General features: G+C 40.8%; 1 protein-coding gene across 3 annotated transcripts in view; it reads left to right on the top strand.

The window, feature by feature from the left end:
- Positions 1-1,456: 1,456 nt before the first annotated feature.
- tlcd4a (TLC domain containing 4a) overlaps positions 1,457-9,706 on the top strand; it is a 52,824-nt gene continuing 44,574 nt past the window's right edge. Inside the window, exons 1-3 of one of the 3 annotated variants that reach the window (XM_048538947.2) lie at positions 1,458-1,838; positions 5,981-6,070; positions 7,983-8,076. The gene's annotated coding sequence lies outside the window, so the exon portion shown is untranslated. Of the gene's footprint in view, positions 1,839-5,980; positions 6,071-7,982; positions 8,077-9,706 lie in introns of all 3 variants that reach the window. The other 2 variants (XM_048538946.2, XM_048538948.2) reach the window with 2 other exon arrangements.

The following is a 9,706-nucleotide window of genomic DNA, read 5'->3' as shown; positions in this document are numbered from 1 at the left end:
TTTATTGCCCTTGAGTAGCAAATTTTAGCTTTGTGGAACATCAAATTTCTGCACTGTGAACGATCACAAATTTTAGAAATAATTTGTTAAAAATTTTTTTTTGCTCCCAGCTTAATCTAAATGTAATCATTATTATTTTGCTCACTGAACGTTTAAATTCAAAGTGAGGTCAATTGCTTTCCTTAAAAAGTTGCTGGTTTCCTGCGTAAAAACTTCAATATGACTGGCTTTTGTTTTACTGTTGGACACCACAGCTACTACATGCTAACAATCAAGGAATTTCACAGGAGGCTATTCAGCATATCAGTTCTGTACAGCTCCTGAAAGAGCTTACTAACAAATCCCATTATCCAACGCTATCTTTGTAGCACTCTAAATTCACCACTTTCAAGCATATAGCCCTATTCTCTTTTGAAACATCATACGGAATCCGTCTCCACTAATCTCCCAAGCAATGCATTCCAAATCCTAACAACTCGGAATCAAGAAGTTTCTTCTGGTCTCAGTTTTAGCTCTCCTGCTGACAATCTTCAATGTGACCCCGAGTCACTATCATACCAACCAGTGGAAACAGAATACCCTCTTTACCTTGTCAAAATCGATCATAATTTTGAAAAGCTCAATAAGGTCAGTGACTTGGTGATATCAAGAACTACACATACTGGAGTCAGAGATAACACAGTGTGGAGCTGGAGGAACACAGCAGGCAAGGCAACATCAGATGAGCAGGAAAGTTGATATTTCGGGTCGGGACCCTTCTTCAGAAATGGGGTGGGGGGGAAGGGAGCTCAGAAATAAATAGAGGTGGGTGGGGCTTATTTCCCAGCTCCCTTGACGCTTCCCCTATTTCTGAAGAAAGGGCACCCAATCCGAAACGTCAACTCTCCTGCTCCACTCTGTGTTGTCCTTGACTTGGCACCAGATTTAAATAGCTGTTGGTAGAGAGAAATATCATTCCACGATGTGGGCAGCTGTCTTTGACGTAAGGCAGTTGTTTCATCGTTGACTGCAACATTCAGGCTTTCATAACATCTGCTATTCAAATCGAACATGATTGAATATTTTGAGTAAGTACTTGCGAAACCTTTTTGTCCAGTTTTCCATCAGCCCTCATGGAACACACGCGTGTATTTTTGAATGCACGAAACTTTCAGTTTTTAAGCACTAATTCGCACTTTAAAAATGATCCAATAAAATATTTTAGAAAACTCGAAACATCCACTAGTTTCAGCAAAGATAAAAGACAAAACCTGGACTTCCAACAGATTAATTCACTCGTGCAACAATAACAAAGTTGCTGGAAAAGCTCTGAACAGTTCTGAGGAAGGACCCGAAACGTTATTTTTTTTTCCCTTCACAGATGCTGCCAGACCTGCTCAGCTTTTCCGGCAACTTCTGTCTTTGTTCCTGCATCCGCAGTTCTTTCGGTTTTTAATTCACTCGTGCCCTCATCCTTTCCACAGAGTGGGTTCTGCCTCCCCCGGTGGGATTTTATCTGACGTTTCCCTGAGCTAAAACAAGGGAAACTGATGGGTTTGGAAGCGCTAGCTGGGTGACTGTGAAGCACTCTGCCTGCAGGTCTGAAAATAGTTTGTGCGTTTGAAATCTCCACCCGGCTCTAAACGCACCCTACTCAATGAAAATGTGCTCGAGGGGGATGGGGTGAAGGAGGCAAGTTGATTGGAGGAGGTTTGAAACAGTTTATGTTCGGTCAGACCAGAAGGAATTCATTTGAAGTGACTTGGCGTTGAGGGAAAGGCAGAAGCTCTGGCGGTGAAAGAAAAAGCTGTTTTGAGGGAGAGGAAGGAACAGAGAGACAGCAGCCTGTAAGACACATGGTAAGTACTGAGATTCTACCAGGCGCTGGCGAGAGATGGAAAATTTTTTAAAATGAAAAATAATATAACGTCGTTTTAAAATGGGTCAATGTGATGAAAAGCGGAATGGAAGTGTGTGAAGCCCCAGGTTGAAGGGATTTAGGTTGGAAGCTTTCAAGAGCAGGAAGGGCGGCTGGGAGAAAGGAGGAGATGGAGAAGGGGAAAGGGACCGGAATGATGTTGATCAGGAAGCGGGTCTGTTCGCTGGGGAAGGGAAAGGAGGCAAAGCTGGGCCCGGCGAGTGCGGCCAGGCCTCGGACTGCGGTACATCGTTCACTCAGTATTCCCCCCCCGCTTCCGAATACGACAGGGAGCCGAGACAGCGGCTTCCCGCCCGGGCTCGAACCAGAGCCCAAACAGACACCTGGCGCACCCCCACCCCAGGTAAAGCCACACCTGGGATCCCCCCTCAGGCACACCCCCCCCCCCAGGTAAAGTCACACCTGGGATCTCCTCAGGCACCACCCCCAGGTAAAGTGACATCTGGGATCCCCCCTCAGGCACCACCCCCCCCGCCCCAGTAAAGTCACACCTGTCCTCCTCCTCTCAGGCATTCCCACCCCCCCCCCCCCCCAGTAAAGTGACACCAGGGACACCCTCCGCAGGTTCTTGCCCCCCCTCCCCCCCCCCCCCCCCCCCAAGTAAACCCCTCATCTACCCTCTCCTTCCCCACGTAAGGTGACATCTGGGACCACCCCCTTCCCCCTCCCCACTTCTTATCATCACAACTCCCTCTTGCCAGTGTGTTTTTTTTCATCTGCCTAAGGACTGGACTATTTAGCCCTTCTCCCTGACTGTCGAAAGCAAGCCACTAAACCGGTGGAACAAATAAACCAGGAAGTTGGCAAGAAGAAAAACCTTGTAGGTAAAAGATTGTTTCAGAGATAGTAAGAACTGCTGATGCTGGAGAATCTGAGAAAACAAGGTGTGAAGCTGGATGAACACAGTAGGCCAAGCAGCATCAGAGGAGCAGGAAGGCTGACGTTTCAGGCCTAGACCCACCTTCAATGGAGATGGACAGAGATTAACGAGGAGCGGGGTTGTATTATTTACAGGCAATGGAAAAGCAGTGTATTAGAATAAGTTTGCTTAAACATACCAAAAAGACAGACACACATGATATATGTTGCATGTGGAGTTATGGAAGGTGGAATATTTTATATTATAGTTGATTCTTTTAATTGTTTCATCTGCACTGACTTGTCTGGTGATACTGTTTTGCTATGATTCATAAACCAAAGACGCATCAACTGTTGTTGCTATATAATTTTATTGCTTTTGGAATAGTTTTCATTCGGTAATGGGCTGTGAGAATTACTGATAAGGCCATTGATTATTGCTCAATTTTATTCACTCTTGGTAAGGTGATGGATAAATTCAAGGCGTTGGTAGATTCGCTATACTATTAGAGAAAGTGGAGACCAACTTGAATGGAAAGCCACTCAACTTGTTTGTGGTGAAACTGTTCACTGTGTGATTGCAGCAGTCTATGGATGAGATTACTCATAATGAATCCTGTCATCCATTGCACATTTTAAGTTCAGATGCTGCAGGTTAAGCATGGGTGACATGGTGGGCTGCAATATTATGTACAACCTTGTGTCTGTGATTCCTTGTGCCAAGTTTTCATTTCAGCAAGTTTGTTCACCAGGGACAGGAAAACGAAGAAATTGGACCAACGAAGAAAGTCATTTTTGTCTTGCGTACTTTTTTGAGTCAGCAAGCACATTTCCCGTTTTTCTCTGGAAGGAAAGATCTGTTGCTAATATTGTCGGTTATTCTTGTGTGGTGCAATGCCTCATCACAACAGTGGTATTAGAAATGATCAGTTAATTGTTGGCCAGGCTGCTTGTCTTCATGGTGCAACATCAAATAGGGACAGGAAAAAGAAAAAAAAATGACTAGGGCTGGTGAAAATTCAGTTCTAAATATTTTTGGCATCACGTCCTTAATAATTTTAGAGCTCTCGATATGTACAACCCATCCATGCCAACCAGATATCCTAAACGAGTCCCTTTGCCAGCATCTGGCCCATATTCCTCTAAACCTTTCCTGTTTGTATACTCAGCCAGATCTGGCTATCATGCAATGTTTCATCTGACTAATTTTCTTCCAGGATTAGTCTGCAATTGAACAAGTCTGCAACTTACTGTTTGATGTCTGTTTAGCAGGGATGCTGTCAGAGTTATTAGTTGGCTGTGTTGCTTGGTCAATTCTCAAACTAAAAATGGGACAAGGCTACTCTCTTAGATCTCTGAAAAAAGGACTCAACCTAGCCAAAGGTTGTTTGGCCAAGTGAATTGAATTTAGATACTTTACCCTAATTTCAAGTAAATTTTGAGATAACAAGGTGTAAGCCGGATGAACACAGCAGGCCAAGCAGCATCATAGGAGCAGGAAGGCTGACGATTTGGGCCTAACGAAGGGTCTAGGCCTGAAATGTCAGCTTTCCTGCTCCTATGGTGCTGCTTGGCCTGCTGTATTCATCTGCTTAAACCTTGTTATCTCAGATTCTCCAGCATCTGCAGTTCCTGTTATCTGTTCAAGTAAATTTGAATCTGGTGTATAAAACTTTGCTTTAAAAGAAAAAGCATAGGTCTGTACCATAACAAGATATCACTTTTTCGAGATTTTCTTAGAACTGGGGTGAAACTATAGGAGGCTTTACTCTAAATTGACTTTAGAAGTTTATGTTGTCATTTTAAACTCTGTATTTCAGATACAGAGTCTGTATTGAAGTTGGCTGAGAATTACTGTTTTGCTCTTTTTAAAGAAGAGTGGTGTTGTAGGATGTTGGGAATCTAAATGGGAAGAGTAGCTGATGTGTTTTAACTTTTTTTTAAAAATTGACTCATGGGATATGGATGTCTCTGACTAGGCCAGCATTTATTGTCCATCCCTAAGTCACCTGCATTGCTGTGAGTCTGGAGTTACATGTAGACCTGCCCAGGTAAGGATGGCAGTTTCCTCCCTTAAACCCATCAGGCTCACTGACCGTTCTTTCTGACCATCAACAATGGTTTCATAGCCAGCATTAGATGATTAATTCCAGATTCTTTATTGAATTTAATTTCCACCATCTCCAGTGGCAGGATTTGTACCTGGGTCTACAGAACATAACTGGAAACATGTTGTTAACAATCAGAATTTGGTGATATATTTCTTGAGCTGTATTTGATTTTTTTTTAAACTACATCTGGACAGATCGACAGAATTTACATCTACCTGTAGGCTTTCTCTGAATTTTATAAACTGCTACACTTAATTTTGTTTTTAAACATCTTTTGTCAATGAGAATTGTGGTTGTAGCATGCAGTTTAGTGGCAATTTGCCTTTTTTTAATAACGGGTCTTTTTTCTCGTTTGTTTCTTCTGTTTCCATATTTTTCTTGTTTAACCTAACCTTGTGCACAGAAAGCTGGTTACATATGTAGAAACCAGAATGGAAATACTGGCACTGTTTGATGTCTTGATTTATTTCATCTTACTCAATCCCCGGAATAACAGTATAACTGTTCAACTCCTATTAATCAATACTCGGGTAACATATTCACCATTGCATAATACTTTTACCTTTTTAGCATAACAAATCTGATGCATAGATTCAAAATATTCAAATTTCTGAGTTTTTCTAGTTTTACCCTGCCAAATCACACCCCTATAGAAATACCACCATTTGCACTCCTTGATTGGTAGGCCAGTTGACAACATCATTCACTTGTGCTTTGCCTTTCATGAGATTTGCTGTCATTGGCTTGGATAGTCCATTTAAATAAGGAGCTACTTCACTTCATTGTTTATTTCTGGCAAATTTTTTAAAAAAAATTCTGAGACTTTAGTTTAAGAAATTGAAAACTGGCAGATCAGTAGGTACGTTTAAATTAATGTAGATGACCCACACAGTCCAGTTTCAGACTTAAAACCGAGTTTAATTTTTAACTTTTCTAAAAACATAGTTTAAATTTCCAATGCAAGATGTGTGAAGTCCCAGATTTCAAGAAATAGATGCTGTACAGGAAGTTGTGTCTTGTGGAGTATACCAAACATCTTAGGTTTTTCTCAAAAATAAGATCTTTACCCTGATCATTTTGCATAACGTTACAGGGCTTGAAATGCTGGTTGCACATTAGTCCCTGATTCCAAAGCAGTCTGATGTGCATGTGTGTATTGACTTGTGTCGATCGACGCTGGCAGGTAAGGTACCACACACTAGTGCACAGGCAGAATTCAATTGCCTATTTAAAAATAATGTTTAATGTTAAATTAGAGCTGACAGCACAGTAGAGTTTTGACGGTGCTGGACAACTTGCAGAATTTAGGGTAGGACATGGAGCAATGCTAATGTTTTGGACTTGCAATCCAGAACTCCAGGCTAATGTTCTGGGGACAGGTGACAGATGATGGATTTTGAATTCAATAAAAATCTGGTATAAAAAGCAAGCCTAATCTTGATCATATAACCATTTCCGTTAAAATCCATTTAGTTCGAAGGTGTACTTTTTTGAAAAGGAAATCTGTTGTCCTTACGTGGTCTGGCCTGCATGTGACTCCAGATCCACAGCAATGTGGTTGACCTTTGCCTGCCCTCTGAGCATTAGACATGGGCAGTGAATGCTGGTCGAGCCAGTGACTCCACATCCCATGAATGAATTTATAAAAAAAAGAAATTTGACTTCTAAAATCTGTTTGGCACCTGGGAAAGTGTTTTTTTTCTTCACTCCTAAGGTGATTATTCTGCAGTTTTCCTTTGGAAAGGAAGATAGTTGAGAACAAAAACAGAAATTACTGGAGAAACCCAGCGGGTGTGGCAACATCTATGGAGAGAAAGCAGACTTAACATTTTGGGTCCAGTGGCTCCTCTTCAGAACAATTGAAACAGTTGCAAACAGTTTTGATTGGATGCTTTTAGTATAATCATGATTAAAAATAAATTATATTTGGTGCAAAGGGTGATTTGATTTGCAAAAGTTTTTGTTTCAGTCTTGGTAGGATACAGGCAAAGCAATGTATAGTGGACAAGATTAACACAAGATTAAATGTTCACTTGTTTGGTCTTTTGGAGCTTTGGTGGAGAAGCAAAATAGGCATATTTGCTTGGTCAAAGTAAGGAGTACATTGGTGTGGCTTTTACTGTTGGATAATGAGAAAATCTTCATAGAAAATTTACAAAAAGATCAGTTTGTTTTTAATAATCAAGCCTGATACTCAATTGCTTCTCATAATGAAGAAATACCTGGACATTTTGCAGGGTGATTACACTGTGATGTGAAAGACCTCTTGTATGATCATCTTTGTTAGAAGCATGTCTGTGACCAGCATTGTTATAATTTGAACTATTTCTGCTAATTGCCCCAAATTTAAACGTTTGTTACAGTCAGTCCTAATTCATTCTGTGCTCCACTCAGTTTTAAATTAATACTTGCAGCTAACATTGCTCTTTCACTTTTGTTTTCTGTCAGTAAATCTTTGTCGTTTTCGCTGGAATGGCTTTGTCTGACCATATGATTCTATTTTCTCATGTGGAAGAAATTAAACATGTGCAGCAAACAGATCCTTACACTCCCAGTTCATAAAATATACACTCTAATACTAGGCTAATGTTGAGATATATTATCTGAATGCTTTAACTTTAACTGCAACTTAGGGGAATTCAAATTTGCCTGCACAAACATCAGTATGTGGTGAGTACAAAACCAGACGTGCACTTATATAGCGCCTTTCATAACCTCAGGATGTCCCAAACACGCTATAGCTAATAAGATACTTTTAAAGTCTAGTCAATTCTAAAGCAGGTTGGGCAGAGGCTTTCAGTTTTAACAGTGCAAATACAATTCAAAGAAAATGAGTGAGTTAATGTTTTACATCCTCGAGTTTGATTTTGAAATATATTACTGTTTTTTCCAGTATGTACTGTGGCGGATATATTTTTGGGAATAGAGCAGAACTGTCAAGCATGACAAATTTCCTCTTGCACCTTAGCTCTGCTGCCACGTTAAGGATGGCAGAGACTAGGATTGCTGACTCTTGATTTTTGCAGGTTTCATCAGGTGGCATTTGAACATTTTGGGGGGGAAAAAATGACTGCAATTACCTTTGACTGTTTCAGTATAAGCAAGGGCGGAATGTGGAATGCAAAAGCCGTTAAGTTGAAGCAGAACAATTGTATGATTCAAAACAAGAAGACAAGTGTGTAGAAAGAGGTAAGAAGTAATACTTAAATTCAAAAAGTATCCACAAAAAAAGACTGACTTCTTACATGTCCTGTTTGCATAAACAGGTTCAGGGTGTTGAGGCTTAACCTGCAAAACATTGCCAAAGCTGTTTGACTTCAATAACAAAATGCATTAGTCTAGATTTTTCTTTAGGCATATTGGTGAGGCTAAGGATGCTCCGCTGTTACTGGTAAATAAATTAACGGTTGCTTCCAGGCTACATGTAGGCACAATTTACATACTGGAGATGAGATTGAAGGACCCCACTCCTTTGAAGCTACATGATGGCAACCTCAACAGTAAAGTTTTTGCCTTGAACTCAGGATGTGAAGCTTTAGAACATCCCAATGAATCACATCAGGGAAAATAAAACTCCACTTCATCTGATGAAGCAGAGCCCTCCAAATTTGTTTTCAAATAAACTGTTTGGACTATAATCTGGTCAGAGATGGCAAGAACTGCAGATGCTGGAGTCAGAAATAACTGTGGAGCTGGAGGAACATAGCAGTCCAGGCAGCATCAGAGGAGTAGGAAAGTTGATGTTTCAGATCAGAACCCTTCTATAGCCTGGCCTTGTGTGACTCCTGACTTTGTCCACCCCAATCTGACACTGACACCAGCACCTCCACATTATAGTGATATAGTTAATGCCAAGCAATTTTTAGCCCTTAGTCTTTAATTTTTTAACAAGTATAGAATCTTGCTTCTTCGGAGTTATGTTGTACTAGAAATTAATGAAAAAAGTTTATTTCTGACGCTTGCCCCTAAATTCGCACATTTGTTTCCCTCCTACACTTCCTGTGAATGATCTAAATTTAGGCCTTGCTCCTTGGGTTATTGTTCCTGTTTTAGACTCTATGTATCTTAGTAAGGGTGCTTTAACTTGGTAGAAAGCCACATTGTTTCTTCTGTTACTCATGCATGCCACAAATCCACGGTAGAGGCTGCCTTGCTAAATAACAATGCCTTGCTGTCCATGCCTGTGAAAACTAAGTGGGAGTTGGCCAGTATTGCAAACAGCAAACATACTTTGGAGCTCAGATCAAGCAGTCTGTTACCATACAACAGATCATATTAGCTGGTCTTCTTACCCCTCCCTTTCCATGCCCAACCTTCAGACATTGGAGAGCAGTTTACATTTAAGGGACACATTGTGGACTTTCCCTGTTCCTGCAGTGTACTACTGATCTCAATCCTGAAACCCTCTGTAGTTTAGTTGACAAAGTAGTGTTACAATTTTCAGAATTGAAAGCTTGCAGCGTTTCATCCCACTTATTTAACCAAGTCTTTTTGCAAGCATGAGAATCTATCTAAAATTACATAGGGAGATTATTGGGATATTCCTTTTGGGATGCTAATGGTGCTATATAGATGCAAGCTAGTAATAACATGGATATATTAAATCAAGCCAAATTATGGTTAAAGGATAGGTTCTGTCGCCTAATACTGAGATTCAAGATAAACTGGAGCTTTAGTGCATGACCGACAACTGGGTTAAGGAGATTTCCTTAGTCCGTTCACAGAATCATTAATAATGTTCAGAGTCAGCGACCGTCACTGTTTTTACACCAGCAGCATATCCTCCTCTCCACAAGTTACTGTTCCCTGAGGGTAGCAG

Source organism: Stegostoma tigrinum, chromosome 8 (assembly GCF_030684315.1).
Source record: "Stegostoma tigrinum isolate sSteTig4 chromosome 8, sSteTig4.hap1, whole genome shotgun sequence".
Taxonomy (NCBI): domain Eukaryota; kingdom Metazoa; phylum Chordata; class Chondrichthyes; order Orectolobiformes; family Stegostomatidae; genus Stegostoma; species Stegostoma tigrinum.
Note: the sequence above shows the minus strand (reverse complement) of the source record. Positions and strands in the feature narration are given on the sequence as shown.